The sequence below is a fragment of the Athene noctua genome, unplaced genomic scaffold (assembly GCF_965140245.1).
Source record: "Athene noctua unplaced genomic scaffold, bAthNoc1.hap1.1 HAP1_HAP1_scaffold_84, whole genome shotgun sequence".
Classification (NCBI taxonomy): Eukaryota; Metazoa; Chordata; class Aves; order Strigiformes; family Strigidae; genus Athene; species Athene noctua.
Genome location: NW_027437571.1, coordinates 334797 through 351521, shown reverse-complemented (window position 1 = coordinate 351521; position 16725 = coordinate 334797). Strand labels below are relative to the sequence as shown.

The following is a 16725-nucleotide window of genomic DNA, read 5'->3' as shown; positions in this document are numbered from 1 at the left end:
AACTCATGTGAAGTTTTACTCTAAAATGTGAAAAACTGCCCAAGCGGTGTACACACTTAAGCTTTTGAGAAAATCCAAGTGCTTCAGAAAAATGCAGGGACATAAGTCAGCTCAAAGCAGTTACTTACTCTAAGCCCTTCTGTTCAGGCTGGCTTAGCATGGAGGCAATGTGCTGAGCACTTTCTGTTTGGTTATTACTGTGTGTTGAATACCATGGTTGAATTGTGGTCTATTCCTTTGTGGGTTCTGGATGTGTTTTGTAAACTGCTTGGGTTCAGACAAATCAGTCAAGTATCTGTAAAGTTTTCTGTAAATGTCAATAGGAATGATTTCATAGGATGTTGAAACCACTTGGTTGCTTTTGTGAATGAATGCACATAAAACCAAAACCTGACGGAATGATAGCTGCTTGAAGGTCCAAGTAAATCCTTCACAGTCACTCCCTTAGGCCTTGCCTGTATCTGCACTACTGTGTAATAATGAAGACGTCTGAGCAAATACTGCTTTAAAAAAAGCAGATGGCTTCCATAATTTGAAGATCTAGTTCTGCATAAGGTTTCCGTTACAATTTATATGCTAAAAGGACAGAGTCAGCTGGAAAAAAAAGCAGGTAGTGCTGACTGTAGTTGAATCACATAATATGAAGAAGTCAGTAGGCAGGGGACATGCAGTTTGGGCTGCCTACAGCACCTGATGGTCAAAATTGTACTGACAAGAATCTTCTGCCTTGCTGAGGCATTATGAAAGCTTGATTGCTTTTAATGCTTCTGTGTCTGAAGCCGAATTTCAGCAAGCTAAAACAACTTCCCTGACTCTGAAGTCGTGTGTCCTTTTAAGGCTGCAAAATGTAAATCATACTTGCATACATCTCTCTCAGGTAAATGCACAGTGGAGATCTCCTCCTTCAAATAGTCAGCAGCTTAAAAATCAGCTTAAAAATACTGGATAGTATAATGTTTTCTACACATAGCTTCAGTCCACTTGGAGGAAAACTGGATTGGTTACACAGGTCTTTGTGTAAGGGACAAACAGAGCCTAAGGTTTTGAGTGCCCAAGAATGCTCTTCTCAAGTAGGTTAACAGGCACATCAACACCATGTAAGGGCTCCCCAGAACATCTTCAGGACAACTCTGTTTCATGTAAGCAGCTGTTTTCATGCAACCTCAGCTAGCGTGGTGCTGCTCTTTACAGGACGGGGTGGGCAGTGTTGTCTTTGGCTGTGTGGACTTAAATGTGTTTCTAATGTGTGTGTCAAATAATTAATTACCCGTTAAACAGACTTCCAATCTGGCTGAAGCCAATGCTTCTGAAGAAGATAAAATAAAAGCTATGATGATATAGTCTTGTCATCAGTATGATCCAGTCATGTAAGTGTTGATAAGGTCAAATCTGTTCTTTGAAGATTATGGAAAAATTGTAGAGATGGTTGTTTGAACAAGAGAGACACATGCATACCTCTTTCTTTTTTCCCAAAAAACTTGTAGTTACGTGAAGAAACCTGTGGGTCCACCTCCGCCATCATATGTTTGCTTTCATTGTGGAAAACCTGGCCACTATAGAAAGGACTGCCCAACAAATGAGGTAAGATCATGGGGGACTTCTGGTGTTACTTAATTTTTAATTTATTTACCTTGGCAGTTACATAACAAATACATGAATATTCACGTTAAGAATTGTTTCTCTTGGGGTGAAACACAGAGGTTATATGCCAACGGTGCAAAGCCCTTCAAAATTTAAGGGAAATCTGGAATTACAAATGTGACATTTTCTTTGTTCTAGGTCATGGACATTAAATATGTCCAGAGATCTTTCTCTGTGCACTTTCATGCATATTTTTATCTCTTTCAGTATTATTGGAAATATTTCTGGTTTTAACTCCTTTTAATGACAGTTCAGAGGTTTTAGTACTTTGCATAAAAAGGTGTTTCTCTTGACCCTATCTATTGAATATTTGTATGTTTTAATTACACAAGTCTCTGGTTGAATATTCATGCCATTTAATCACTTAATTCATGTCATTTAACGTTACTCACTAAATGTATATGCATGAGGAAGGAATTCAGTCTTCACCTGTAGATGATGAATATCAGGTTCCCCAGTGGCCAGTTCAGAGCCTTGCATTAAGCCCTCCCTCTGGACTGCACTTTGGAGGACGAGGGGGCTTGTGTCTCTTCTCTGTGTGGATGGTGAGCTGAGGGATATTTCATCCTTCAGGAACCTGAAGTTAAGCCGAAGAATGTTGAATGGTTTCAAAACACTACTCGAGCCTTTGGAGCATCCTGGCTATATATTCATTTAGGAAAATAACTATTTTAGTTGAGCAAGCCTTAGGCTAGGTAAAGGGAGAGAGTTAGAGGCTTGTCCTGCTTAAAAAATAATTGAAATTCATTTAGCATCTTAAGATGAGATATGTCTGCAATTCTTTTCTTAACAGGACAGAAATTGTGGGTCTGTTCCCAGAGTTAAACAGAGCACAGGAACAAGTAGTTTCTTGACTGAGGTGAAAGATCACCATACAAAGGGCGCAATGCTGACAAAGACTGGAAAATATGCAATACCAGTTGTTAATGCGTGAGTATGGAGTTAGTTGGTCTGACCAAAAAGTGAAGGAGAGAAGCCACGTGTCAGTGTCTGAGTGGCAATGCAACCAAGCAGGCCAGCATCTGTAATTACAGGGGAAGAAGCACTGTCATTGTATCTTAACCTTAAAATATGTGATACTTTCTAATATTAAAATAGGGTGGTCCCGCTGTTCATGCCCCTGGAAGTTGGTTAAACCTGTGGTATGCTCAGAATCTGTATTTCTACAAAACATTTCAGTTGTGTTTACAGTGGAGTCGTTCTATTTGAAAGCTCCTTTTGCTTCTGTTTTCTGTTTCAAAGACTTCTTGAAAAATGTAACAAATAGCTGTTAGAGTGAGATTTCCTCTCCCTGACATTTATCAAATCCCGTGTGTGAAACAGAGTGATGTTTTCCTGTTGCTGTAACCTAAGAAAATACTACTGACTGCTGACAAGAGTGGCTGTTTTAAAATGCACTTGGTAGCACCTGGTTTTCTGCCATGGATCTCCTTCTGTAGAAGCCGTAACATAGACTTTCATTCATAAAATGTAATTACTTGAAGCCTAACTTTATACCGAGCCTGCAATTTACATTTACCCTCTGGCAAAGGAGAGGTGGGATTCATTACATCTGATTTCTAGCTGTCAAAAAATGACTTTTCTAGTCTGAGCTAATTTCTTAGTTGATCCAAAGAATGGGAGAGTTCTTGGAAGGAAAATTGTTCACCCCTCTCTCTTCTGGTTTTATGGGTATAGAAAAGTAGTTTAAACTAAATGTCTATGTTTTTGAAGGCCAATGAGGAGTGAGAAGAATTATCTTCCTTTGATAAAATCCAAAGCTTGAAAAAGTTTTCCTTTATCCATCTAACTTTTTTCTTTTTCCTTCCCCCCCCCCCCCCCCCTCCAGGGAAGCTTATGCTAGAGAAAAGATGGAAAAGCCTCCCTTTTTACCAGAGGAGCTGTCCTCCTTCTCAGATGATGGTAATCCTATTCCAGATGTGTTGTTATGTCTTCTTTGTAAAGATATAATGACTGATGCAGTTGATATTGCCTGCTATGGAAACAGTTATTGTGATGAATGTGTTAATCCAAAACATCATATCTGATCTTCTGAAAGTAGAAATAGGAGATAATGAAATTACTTTGTGACCAGCTCCATTTAATACTTAAGTATATCCTGAACAGGAAAGGACTGTTCTCTTAAAAAGGAAAAAAAAAGTCAGAAAGCTTTTTTCCCTTTTTATGTCAATCAGTCAATCTTCTTTTCCCTTTTTATGCCAGTCAGTCACTCTGCTGTTGTTGTCTCTGGCCTCCCTCCAGCAGTGTCCCCATCTTTCTGTGCTGAAAAGCCAGGTGGACCTTTCCGGTAAGTAAATCTATAGATCAACGTGAGCATAAAAGACACCAGAATACTGAAGTGAGTTAGATTCTTCTTCTTGGGCTTCTCTGCTAGCAAGCTGTGTATCATTAGTGACGGTTCCAGACAATTGTGTAAGTTCTGGGTTGTTTTTTTTCCCTTTGAACGAGGACAGTTCCATAAGTTGAAAGTGTGCCTCAGGCAAGCATTTTCTCAGAAGTATGTTTTGGTTTTTGTTTATAAGTCATTCAGTACAAGTTCACCCTGAAAGAGGAACTTTTTTTCCCCAGGAGCCCTTTGATTTTAAGTAACTAGCAATTCCTAAAGTAAACAGTTAGTTATGTCAAACCTTCTGGAGTGCATTAATTTCTCCTTAGTACTGAGGAAATGATCTTTTCATCAAAAGTGTAAAGCTAAAATGGACTATGTGTTTTCACATTACTATTTTCTCCAGTATTTCTATCATCAATATTACAATGTCAGAGTCATCCTTGGCAATACACAGTGTAGTCAGTGATGGATAATAAACACTGAAACGCTGTAAATTTGTAAACCAGTTTGGGATAATAAACATTGAAACACTGTAAATTTGAAGTATTTACAAACATGACAGTCTAAGTTTGCAAGCCAGTGAAGTCATGAAAAAACGTTAAGAGTCTGTACTTTTGTTTAGGGCTTATGTCCTTCCAGCTTTATGCCTTGAATGCAAACAGCCGCTCTGCCCAGAAGACTGTCAGGCTCAGCTGTACCGTTGAATACAAAGGATCCCAATTGACAAGAGCCTTCAAGGGCTGAACTAGCACATAAATATTTCTTCAGAGAGTTTCAGTTCTTGGATCTTCCAAAGCTGAGATTCGGTGTGTGGGTTACATGTACTTGTGGGACAGGACTTGAAAGAAGCAGACAGGACGGCGCGCCCTGCTTCACTGTTGTTGTGAGAAGGGGATGTACTGGACCTTGTAGGCCATAAGCCTTGGGCAGCCTGATAAGGGGAATAAAGACGTGCTGATGTGGGGGAGAGTTACTGCCCCTATGAGTCATGTGGCGCCGGAGAAGAAGAAAATATAAAGTCTCTGAAAAACAACTCAGTGTCTGCAAAAACAACTTAGTCGTAAACAGTCCTGTTGTTAGAGTTTTAATTAACTACCAATCAACGAGCGTTGATAAAGAATGTTGAAGTATAGCAACCAATCAATGTAAGACGCGTGTCTTCTAATTTCTTCTAATTTTCTATATAAATGAATGATTTCTGCAATAAACTCTCTGACTCTGCTTGCATCAAGCTGTGTCCCATCTCTCAATCGCGGCAAATTGATGACCCCAACGTGATCCGAGTGAGCGACGTGATCCGAGCGAGCGGCGTGATCTGAGTGAGCAATGCGCTCTGAGCGAGCAATGCGCTCTGAGCGACGCGACCCGACCAGTCGTCGTGATCACTGGACTGAGAAACCGCCTGCCTGCGCGGCTTGCTGCGAGTCCTGCAGAACGTTGAATGAGCTGCTGAAAAGAAGCAGGAGCTGGCCAGCAATAAATCCCTCCGGGGTAGAGAGGTGAGCTGTGGGAAACGAAACATGGGGAATCAAGCGTCTTCCCCAGAAAGAGACGTATATGAGCTTATGAAAGCTCTTCTTAAAAAGCACGGGAAAGTTATTTCTGGGCATGACCTTAAAACTGTGCTTAAATGGGTGCAGATGAAGATGCCCGATGTAACTGCTTCTAGTATTTTGACATGGGAACTTCGGGACGACGTGGGGGTGAAGTTGTGGGACTCTGCCACATCGGGGAACGTAGAAGCACAGCGTATGCTTCCGTGGTGGAGGATCATTTTTGAAATCGTAAAAGCTCAAGAAAAGAGTGATGATGGTGATGTAAAAGCAAAAGGGAATTCCCCCACGGTCCCTTCTCTGCCTTCTGAAAGTCAAAGCTGCCAAGGACCTCCAGAGGTCGGTGCCGTAAATTATCCTCTGGAGGATGACCCCTTTGATCCAGAGCTAATAAATCTCGAGAAGGAGCCAGATTTATATCCCCCTAACTCACGCAATGTGTGGGCTAAGATAAAACGTCAAGCTTTAAAGGAGGGGAATCTCGAGATTGCTAAAATGATAGTTGCTCCTGTAATATATCAGGGCCGAGGGGTACAATGGGAGGCTTTGTCTTTTTCTGTAATTAAGGAGCTGCGCCGTACCGTTACCGAGCATGGGCTTTTCTCTCCTTATTTCGCGAGCCTGTTATCCTCTATTTTTGACACTTACGTTATGACTCCTCATGATTTAAAGTCTCCAGCTGAATTACTGTTAACTCCGACTCAGTTTTCACTGTGGGAAGTCGCATTGGAGAAGAGGGCTCCAGGCACCACTTCTCACATTTGTGGGTCACGAAAATCAGGCTGTGGCTGCTTTAACTATAGAACATCTTACAGGTACGGGTCAGCACACTGATCTGGTAGCTCAGGCACGGGATATCCCTCGGGAGGTTCTGGAAGCGGTCCACGAGGAAGCGAAAAAGGCTTTTTTCAAAGTCCCTGACACACAAAAGCTGCAGAAAGCTTTTACAAATATTACTCAAGAACCCCGAGAGCCTTATGTGCAATTTATTGATAGATTAAAAGAGGCTCTGGAGCGTCAGATAGATAATGCGGAAGCACGGAAGATTTTGTTGTTGAAATGGGCTGTAGAAAATGCTAATGCGGATTATAAGAAGCTCTTAAAATCCCTTCCTAACCAGAATCCTACACTGGTTGAAATGGTGGAAGCTTGTAATAAAGTTGGCACTATAGATCATAAATTTGAGGCCATGGCTGCTGCCTTTGCAGCCGTGCGTGGTCTGTCAGGCATGGGGAATTGCTACGGCTGTAGCAAACCAGGGCATTTAAAAAAGAACTGCCTGGCTATGAATGCGGGGGCTAAGCATCAAAACCCTGGAATTTGCCCTAGATGCCGAAAAGGGCGTCATTATGCTAATCGATGTTGGTCTAAGTATGATTTTCAGGGCAAACTGATACAGGGAAACTGGTCGCGGAGCATGGGGCGGCAACGCGTGCAGATACAAGTTCTGCAGCTGGCATTCCAACCCCCCCGGAGGGAAGCAGCAACGTCACAAGTCTGCGTCCAGCAACAGCCGGGAGTGCTGGATTGGACCTGACAACCGCTCACACAGTAAGGATACTTGATTGCTCAGTTCACTTGCTGTCTGTAGCAGGAACCCCCTTAGCTGCAGGACGAGGCTGTGAGACAAGACACACACCAATATGGTTAGCAGTCAAGCTCCGATGTTTATTAGAAAAACAAGTCCTTATCTATTCTTGTGACAGCAAATCCGTGCGTTGCTCTGGCGCATGCTCATTTCAAAAACTCGTTCCTCTCAGCACTTTCAACAAGCGCTACTAAGCGTGCACAACCGGTAGATAAATTTCTGCTTTCTTATTCTACAGGTTCCTTTATTATCTGTTTCTTCCCTAATGAGCAAAAATACTTTCGCTTTTAGCCATCGTTAATCTAGACGCCGTTAGTCTTCTAACACAAGTGCGTCATTAATTTAGACATCGTTAATCTAACTTGAATGCTGATGACACTTTTACATTGTCAGTGACGCAGACAGTTCGCGACCCGGCATATGCGCCCACAGCTGTCAACAAATGTTTCAGGACCCTCACCCTCTAATACACAGGCGCTGTTATTAGGAAGATCATCTACCACATTATCAGGGCTTTTTGTACTACCAGGTGTCGTTGATTCTGATAGTACCGATGAAATTAAAATTATGGCATGGACTCCATTTCCTCCCTGCACAGTACCTAAAGGTAGTCGTATAGCGCAATTAATATTGATTCCAGCAGGGATGGACTCCCTCATTCCTAATCCCTCTCCTAAAAGGCAAGGAGGATTTGGGTCTACAGAAAACCCACAAATCCTATGGGTGCAATCTATTTCTCAGAAATGACTCATATATCAATGTACTCTTATCTGCAGGGGACAGCAAGTAGTACTAAGTGGAATTATTGATACTGGAGCGGATGGCACAATAATATCTCAGGCCAAGTGGCCTCCACAATGGCCTCTGACTAATGTGTCCCATGCACTGGCTGGAATTGGAGTAACTAGTAACAGCCGCCAAAGTGCAGAATTAATCCAGATCCAGGGTCCAGAGGGGCATGTAGCCTCTGTTAAACCTTTCGTGTTACCTGTTCCTTTGATTCTATGGGGGCATGATGTGCTGTCTCAGTGGGGAATGTCCATCCAAACTCATTTTTAGAAGGGGTCATTGAAGCGCACAACACCCTTAAATTAACATGGAAAACCAATACTCCTATTTGGGTAGATCAGTGGCCCCTAGCACTCGAAAAGCTTCGCGCCCTCCAAGAATTAGTTATGGAGCAGTTAACAAAAGGGCATATTGTGCCTTCTACTAGTCCTTGGAACTAGCCTATTTTTGTGATTAAAAACCAAACCAGCAGGTGGCGTTTGCTCCACGACCTCAGAAAAATTAATGACGCTATGGAAGACATGGGAGCCCTCCAACCAGGACTCCCGTCCCCCACTATGATTCCTTGGAATTGGTATTTGACTGTCATTGATCTTAAAGATTGCTTTTTTAATATCCCACTACATTCTGATGATACTCCTAAATTTGCTTTTTCAGTTCCAAGCGTCAACATGCAAGCTCCATTGCAAAGATACTAGTGGGTTGTGCTGCCACAATGAAGAATAGTCCTACAATTTGTCCGTGGTGTGTAGCTAAGGTACTTAGTCCTGTTAGGACTGCAATGCCTAGTGTCTTGTTATATCATTATACAGATGACATCTTAGTGGCAGCACAACATCACGAGGTCATGGAGGAAGCTGTAGCCCTTGTCACTACTGCTGTCAATTCAGCAGGCCTCTGTATCGTGCCAGAAAAAAATCAGAAAATACCACCATTTAAGTACTTAGGTTGGCGCATCAGGATTCGAACTGTAATTCCTCAACCTTTACAGATACAGACAAACATTAGAAATCTGCATGATGTACAGAAACTGTTGGGAACAATTAATTGGGTCCGACCACTGCTGGGAATTTCTAATGCAGACTTAAATCCTTTATTTGAACTGCTCAGAGGAGATACTGACTTACTTTCTCCTCACAGTCTTGACTCTGAGGCTGTTAACCCTTTGCAAAAGGTTGCCACAGCGATCACAAACAGGCAAGCTCATCGATGGGCCCCTGAACTACCATTTCACCTAATTATTTTAAATCCCGTTTGACAACTTCATGCGCTGATTTTTCAGTGGGATTCTCAGAAACCAGATCCACTGTTAATTATTGAATGGATTTTCTTGCCGAATCAATCTACAAAAATAATTTTGACACAGCATGAGATGTTTGCTTCTCTGATAATTAAAGCCAGACAACGCTTACTAACATTATCAGGGAAAGACTTTGTTTATGTCTGCTTACCTGTGACAAACATATATTTACAATGGCTTTATCAGCAATCAGACTCTTTTAGTATGGCACTAGCAGACTATATGGGTCAACTTACATCCCATCCACCTCTGCATAAACTGCTCAACGCCAGCATTCATTTGATATCCAGACCAAAAAAGAGTGATCGACCGTTACAAGCACTTACTGTATTTACGGACGGGTCTGGAAAATCACCCAAATCAGTCATGTAGTAGTTAGGGCTTGGCGGTCGGAAGATGTCGCGCTGTACGGAAAGGTAGGACCCCTCTCCAGATAGCAAATAGCGTTATAGCGCGTAGTTATGATGTAAGCGGACGGAAGTGACGTTGTAAACCTAGGCTATATAATGCTGTGTTAGTCAACGATAAACACCAGAATGCTGAAGGTCTCGAACGACAGTTTGGACTTACCTTTCAACAAGCATCTAATATTGCTGTGTGTCCTGACTGCCAAAGGCATTCTTTTCCATCAATAGCAAGAGGAGTTAATCCTAGAGGTCTACAGAGCTTACAGCTATGGCAAACAGATGTTACGCATTATCCAGAATTTGGTAATCTGAAATATATTAATTCTTCTATTGATACCTTTTCAGGTGCTTTGTTTTCTTCTTGTCACACAGGAGAAAAGGCGTGTGATGTTCATAAACATTTAACGCGTGCCTTTGCCACTTTGGGCATACCCTCTCAGATAAAAACAGACAATGGTCCTGCATGTTTCAACTACAACAAAAGCCTTTCTCGACTCCTGGGGTGTAACTCACATTACTGGCATCCCTCATTCCCCTACAGGTCAATCTCTGATTGAACGTTCTCATCAGTCTTTAAAGCGTTTATTACAACAACAAAAGGGGGGAGCAGGGATTGCCACCCCTGAGGAACGACTACAGAAGGCTTTGTATGTTTTTAACTTTTTGAATTGTTCCTTGTTAGAGAATAATCCTCCAATAGTTCAACATTTCAATGCGAATGCCTCGTTTGAGACACGAGTTAAAGCTCCAGTGTTGGTTCATGACCCAGAAACAGGTAAAATAATAGGACCATATCCCCTTGTCATGTGGGGAAGAGGTTATGCTTGTGTTTCCACAGAAAAAGGCCCCAGGTGGATTCCAGCAAAGAACGTGCGTCCTTTCCGTGAATCCCTACCTCGAGCACTTGACGAGCCCAGCGAGGGTTCTGCTCAATCTGCAGATCATCCTCCCGAACAGCAACTCCCTGATCCTTTTGAGGCTGCAGAGGATATTCACCAAACTTCATAAACTGAGGATTGTTACACGAGTCAAGACAAAGGAGTACCTATAATAGATACTGTCTGTACTCGATGTGGGTATTGCAAACCTTGGGTTTTTTGTGTATGTTGTGGTTGTCCTAGGAAGGGATCAAAGAAAAATGCAAGAAGTAATTTGCATGGAAGAAAAAAGGGGGCAAAAAGAAATCTTTAAAATAGTTTCTGCTTTTTTAACACTGATGACAATAGTGAGAGGCTATTCATTTCCCCCTGCACTTCCTAAGGTCAACGTTTGGGTCACGCTAGCAAATGTAACTGGGCAAGACACTTTGTGCCTTGCTACCGCTTCACCTAATTACCCCTCCTCTACATGTCTCGTAGGCCTGCCATTAGATAAGTGGCCAATACCTGAAAGTATAAAACACGTCTTTCCAGCGCTGATGCAAAATTTGACAGATAAGTGGGATGTACGGCTCTCTTTTCTCCCACAAGCTACTCTGGAACCACAAGAAATTGAACTTCTTGGATCGATAAAAATGGGGTTTTGTGTTAAGTTTAACTATACAGGAAAAGATCAATCTGAGGCCTGGGATGTTTCCCCTACCCATCCCATTTTTTAAAATGCCAGCGTTTGGTGTAATTATACAGCAACAAACCTCTCTAAGTCTAGCAATAATCCACTTCTGTTACCATCGGGAATATTCTTTATTTGTGCAGATAGAGCATGGCCCATTATCCCTTCTCACATAAAGGGAGGCCCATGTAGCCTTGGTCATCTTTCTGTTTTGACTCCTAATACATCTATGATTTTGCAGCATCGTTTATCCCACAGAGTGAAGCGTGACATTCATGCATATACTCCTGATTGTGACGAAAATGCAGAATTTTGGTCCTTGGGTAAACGCTTTGCTGCTTCTTTTCTGCTACCAGGAGCCGCTGCTGGAAAAGCATTAGCAACATTAGATAAACTTGGCTGCTGGCTTGCTAAACAAACAAATGCCACTAGCAAAGCTTTGTCTGGTCTTTTATTAGATGTAAATAGTATCCACCATGCCACATTACAAAATAGAGCTGCTATAGATATTTTGCTTTTAGCACAAGGCCATGGTTGTGAAGATTTTGAAGGCATGTGTTGCATGAATCTCTCTGACCACTCGGAATCGATTCATGCCAGTATCCAACAGCTTAAAAAAGGAGTCTCTAAACTCCAACAAGATGATAGTTAGGATTGGTTAGACAAGCTTTTTGGAGGATGGGGGTTATCAGGGTGGCTTAGAAGCTTAGTAAAGACTATTGTTTATGCTCTGGCTGTTTTTATTCTCTTATTGCTTTTTCTGCCTTGCTTGTTACAATGTTTGCAACAATTGATGGAACGCTCTATGAAAAAGATTCTTTCTGTACAACAGGAAGGGGGAGGTGTGGGGCTGGACTTGAAAGAAGCAGACAGGACGGCGCGCCCTGCTTCACTGTTGTTGTGAGAAGGGGATGTACTGGACCTTGTAGGCCATAAGCCTTGGGCAGCCTGATAAGGGGAATAAAGACGTGCTGATGTGGGGGAGAGTTACTGCCCCTATGAGTCATGTGGCGCCGGAGAAGAAGAAAATATAAAGTCTCTGAAAAACAACTCAGTGTCTGCAAAAACAACTTAGTCGTAAACAGTCCTGTTGTTAGAGTTTTAATTAACTACCAATCAACGAGCGTTGATAAAGAATGTTGAAGTATGGCAACCAATCAATGTAAGACGCGTGTCTTCTAATTTCTTCTAATTTTCTATATAAATGAATGATTTCTGCAATAAACTCTCTGACTCTGCTTGCATCAAGCTGTGTCCTGTCTCTCAATCGTGGCATGTACTCTAATCCTTTCATGTGCAGCTAGCTTAATAAAATATCTTTCCAGTGAGCTTTCTCTTTAAATGCCAGTAGTTCAAACAGACTTGTCGTCAGTGCTTCACATTTGTAAATCTGGCGAAGATTTTTTTTTTTTCCCCAATTACAGCAGCCAGCCTTTTCTCACCTTGAACTTAATATTGCAAGTAGCACTTCAAAACATTGTTTGAATAATAAAAATCTGGGGGTTTTTTGTAGTGATGCTGATGTAGTTCTACCTCTTACTGCTCTGGTGACTGCTGCTGAACTTCCTAAATCTTCCTCTCTGCCAATCCGCAGTTTGTTGGAACAGGAGGTAAATTTTATTTCAACATCTGCAGTGATTCTTGTATTTTAGTATCTTGTTTTCTATTAGTGTTTTATCGTAAGAGCTATCACGTGCCTTCACTAAGATAGCCAGCATCACCAAGTCTTCTTGGCCCCCAAGGAAAATCAATACCCACAATTGGTAAGTAACTGTAACTTCAGAATTTATTTTAAAAACTTATCTTCAGCTAAACTGAATGTTGGCTCTGTTTTTTCTCTTTTCTCTCCCCACTCGAAAAGGTCATTGAAGGAGAGCCAATCCAGTTCACTCAGCATGTGGCAGACCAGGCTGGGAACTGTAGGGATTCTACAGAAATGCAACATACTGCTACTTACAACTTGTTAAATGAGGCTGTAACACATAACGTACAACAGGTGATTTATCATTAAATAAGCACGCACGGGTAGTTGTGGAGAATACTGGTGGTTCCAATTTTTAAATGGCTTAATTGCAACTGGCCTTAACAAAGGGATCTGTGCTTGCAGTAAGATTATTTAAACTCCAGTACATGACTGAAAAGAGGACTCTGAAAAATGAACAGTTTTTGAGGAAACCATAATTACATATAAAAATGAAATATAAGTAAAGGATCAGGTGGAAAGCCACTCTTTTGATTACTGGCAGAATAGGGCTGAAGAAATTCATTTCCCAATAGAAATCAACCTCCAGCTTTCTTTTTTTTTCACAACACAGTTGATACTGATTGAGCAAATTATTGGAAAAGTCAAGGCTGTCATTTTATGACAATTCTGAATTTCCTCAATGTAGCCATCTCAAATAGCCAAGCTGCTTTCTCTCAGTTGGAGAGAGTCTCTTTTGTCTCTTATTGCAGCGTCAAGTTACTCCTTCCTTTTGCTATGTATTAGTTATAGATAGATTGTAAGGGTGCATGGTGCTTATAAAATATTAAAGATGAGTCAAAACAAAAATCAGGATCCACCCCACATATTGTCTAAAACCTCAGATTCAGAAAGCAAGACAATAATGCTTCAGAGCCAAGAACGGGCCAAAGACATCATCATGAGGCAACAACATAGGAAGTGTATGCAGAAGAAGTTAAAAGAAATTCGAGAGAAGATGAGTTGAGATCTATGCATTGCTTTGAAGATCAGCAGTGTGAAGTGTTAAGCATACCAAGGAGTGGCAGAGGAATGGTGGGCACTTGGCACATGGGAGGTGCGAGTCTCTTAGACACGGGCAGCCTCCATCCACAGTTGCAAAGCTGAGTATAAGGAGAGAAGATGGGGGGAACTGTTGGGGGTGAGGGTGTGGAAGGCAAGTATGAGGATCGAGAAATGAGCATAGTCTCAAATGAACAGAAAACGGGGAGAAAAATGCGTAAGTTGAGAACAAGAAGTGCTTGCCGCCACGCTCCTCCTTCATTGGCTTTCCTCTAAAATCAGAGTGGAGTGTGACAAATAGTGACATGTGGGTTTGGGTTTCTTTAGAAGTTCAAGTCGAGGACGCCTGCACAGTGAATGTACCCAAAGGACTCAGGCCCCATCACTACCAACATCAACAGCGGTCTTTGTGCCTGTGCCTCCACCTCCCTGGTATCTTCTGCCACCACAGGCACTTCCTCTTCCACAGGTGGCACCACCACCACTGCTTCCTCCTCAGTTCCCACCTGGGCAGCCTCCTTCTGCTGGGTGCACTGCCCCGCCGCCCCCGCCCCAGGATATCCCCCAGCTCCTGCAAACACATCAGCAGCTTGGGGACCAACAGCTCATCCAAATACCACCCCAACAACACAAGCACCCCCTTCACCTAGGGAGTTGTTTTACAGAGAGAAACAGGCTTAAAGAGGAGTAAGTATTTGGCTCAATGAAGTTCTGTTGTTTTTGATGTATGTATTTCCATAGCATATTGGACTGCAGTTACACACAAATGCATCTGACATAAGCAAAAGTGACATAGTTTTGTCCAACATACTTTTTCGTTGCAGATGGTAAACATGCAGAACTGAAACAAGATGAATTCATTCTAAAACTTTCCCTAAAACTTGTAGGAATTCTAAACTGGTTTTGCTTAAATAAGATGTTCACCTTCTGCATTTGCATGCAGTATACATTTTCTCATGTTGGTCATGTTTTGTTTGTTGGTGTCTTTATGTAATAAAGGTCAAACTATAATTGTAATAGAAGTCAAACTTATTTTAATAGGGGTAAGAAAAGTCCAGACTTGATGAGTTTACAAATGATTTTGTTAAGAAACAGATGGAATATGAGAAGATTCAAAAGGAGCGTAGGCGTTCGTTTTCCAGGTAACTGCTTTACATATTGTAATGGAGAAGCAGATTGTCTAGAAGAATCAGGAGGAGTTCCACTCAAACTCGCTATTGTTAGATGGGTTGGATGATTCAAGGGAAAAGCAGTGAGAGGTGTTTCAGTGTTTCACATGAAGGTTACTAGCGCAGCTATGGCAGAGATTACAGTTGACTGACAGTTTCTTTCCTAGAGTAATGGTATTGAGTCAAGTTACTAGAGGCTGAGTTTAGAAGCTTTTAGATATGATATTTCTTGACATGTCGACACTATCCTTGGTTAGAGCTAGAGGTATGTGCAAGATTTTGCTAGGACATCTGCCTAGAAGTGTGGATTAAATGGGCTTGTATGTAAGGTTGCAGTACAAGTATTTTGCATCCCGTACCTATTGCCAAATAAGTAGTGAAGTTAAATAGACTAAGGCGGCATTGTAAAATTGAGCTTTGCTGTCTTTTCCTGATGTTTGATACTGTGCTGTAGCCATTAAGACTTGCTCTTTTTGCACCTTACTGCCACAAAAAGGATTTGCACTGCATGTAGTTGTGCAGCGAGAAATGTTCAGGTACCAGTAGAGGCCAGTCAATACCTGTGGTAGTTCCTGCAATACAAGGGAGTGGAAATAGAGGTTCCCTTCCTGTATATTCTAAACTAACAAAGCAGCAGCTGTTTGTCTTGTAAGCAGAAACGTGCTCAAGTTCTTCAGCCTGCAGTACCATTCTGTCAGCAGTGAAAGAAGCTTTGACATAAGCATATGGAGAGGAAAAAACAAACTAAACCCAGTTATGTAGAAATAACTGTTCTGAATTAAATTCCTCTGTGTGTGTGCGAGTGTGCTCTCTGGTTTCTTTAAGGTCCCAGTCTCTCTCTAGTGCTTCTTCTTACTCTAGAAGTTCATATACCTACTCCAAGTCAAGACTGGGTTCTTCTCACGCTTGCTCCTACCATCAATCATCTAGTCATTCCCATTCTTGTTTCAACTTGCGATTGCCGCCATATCCCAGAAGAGGCAAAGGGAAGAATCATCACAATCATTCCAGGTTAAGGTCACATGGTTATCACCGTTCAAGGTCACGATCACCCCCGTACAGAAGCCACCATTCACATTCAAGGTCTTCAGTAGGTAGAGGCCAGTCTCCCACTAAACACAAAAAAAAACCAGAAGAGAAGAAGAGGGGATGAGAATGAAGGAGTTCCCAATGCTGAATTGTTAGAATCTATGAGAAAACAAAGAGAGGCAGTTAGAGCAGAAGATGTTAAAATGGACTCTCTGTTCATGCTCCCAAGCAGAGCTGATGCCACCCCTGTGAGAGATGAGCCTATGGGAGCAGATTCTATTGCTGTCTGACTTGCTACTCCACGGAAAGTTCACCCAAAAGTGGCAAAAGATCCCCCAGAAACCAGACCAGCCAAGGAGAAAAGGGTAAAGAAAGACCATCCAAAAGAAACCAAGTCAGAGAAGCCCTCCAACAAAAAGGACAAGTCAAAAAAACCTATGGAGAAAAGCAAACCTTCTAAGGCAAAACCTGAAAAAAGAGGAGTAGATGAAAAGGTTGATAAAGAAAATGAAGCCACTTCCATAAAGACATCTAAACCAGAAACTGATGTATCAAAAACATCACCAAAGGGGAAGACTGAGAAAGAGAACGCGACTGGACAAAACGTCAAGCCCAAGCCTCAGGTA

General features: G+C 41.9%; 1 pseudogene; it reads left to right on the top strand.

Annotated features, from left to right (window-relative positions):
- The window catches only part of LOC141955038 (E3 ubiquitin-protein ligase RBBP6-like), a 28815-nt pseudogene extending 12592 nt beyond the window's left edge, over window positions 1-16223 (top strand).
- The last annotated feature ends 502 nt before the right edge of the window (window positions 16224-16725 follow it).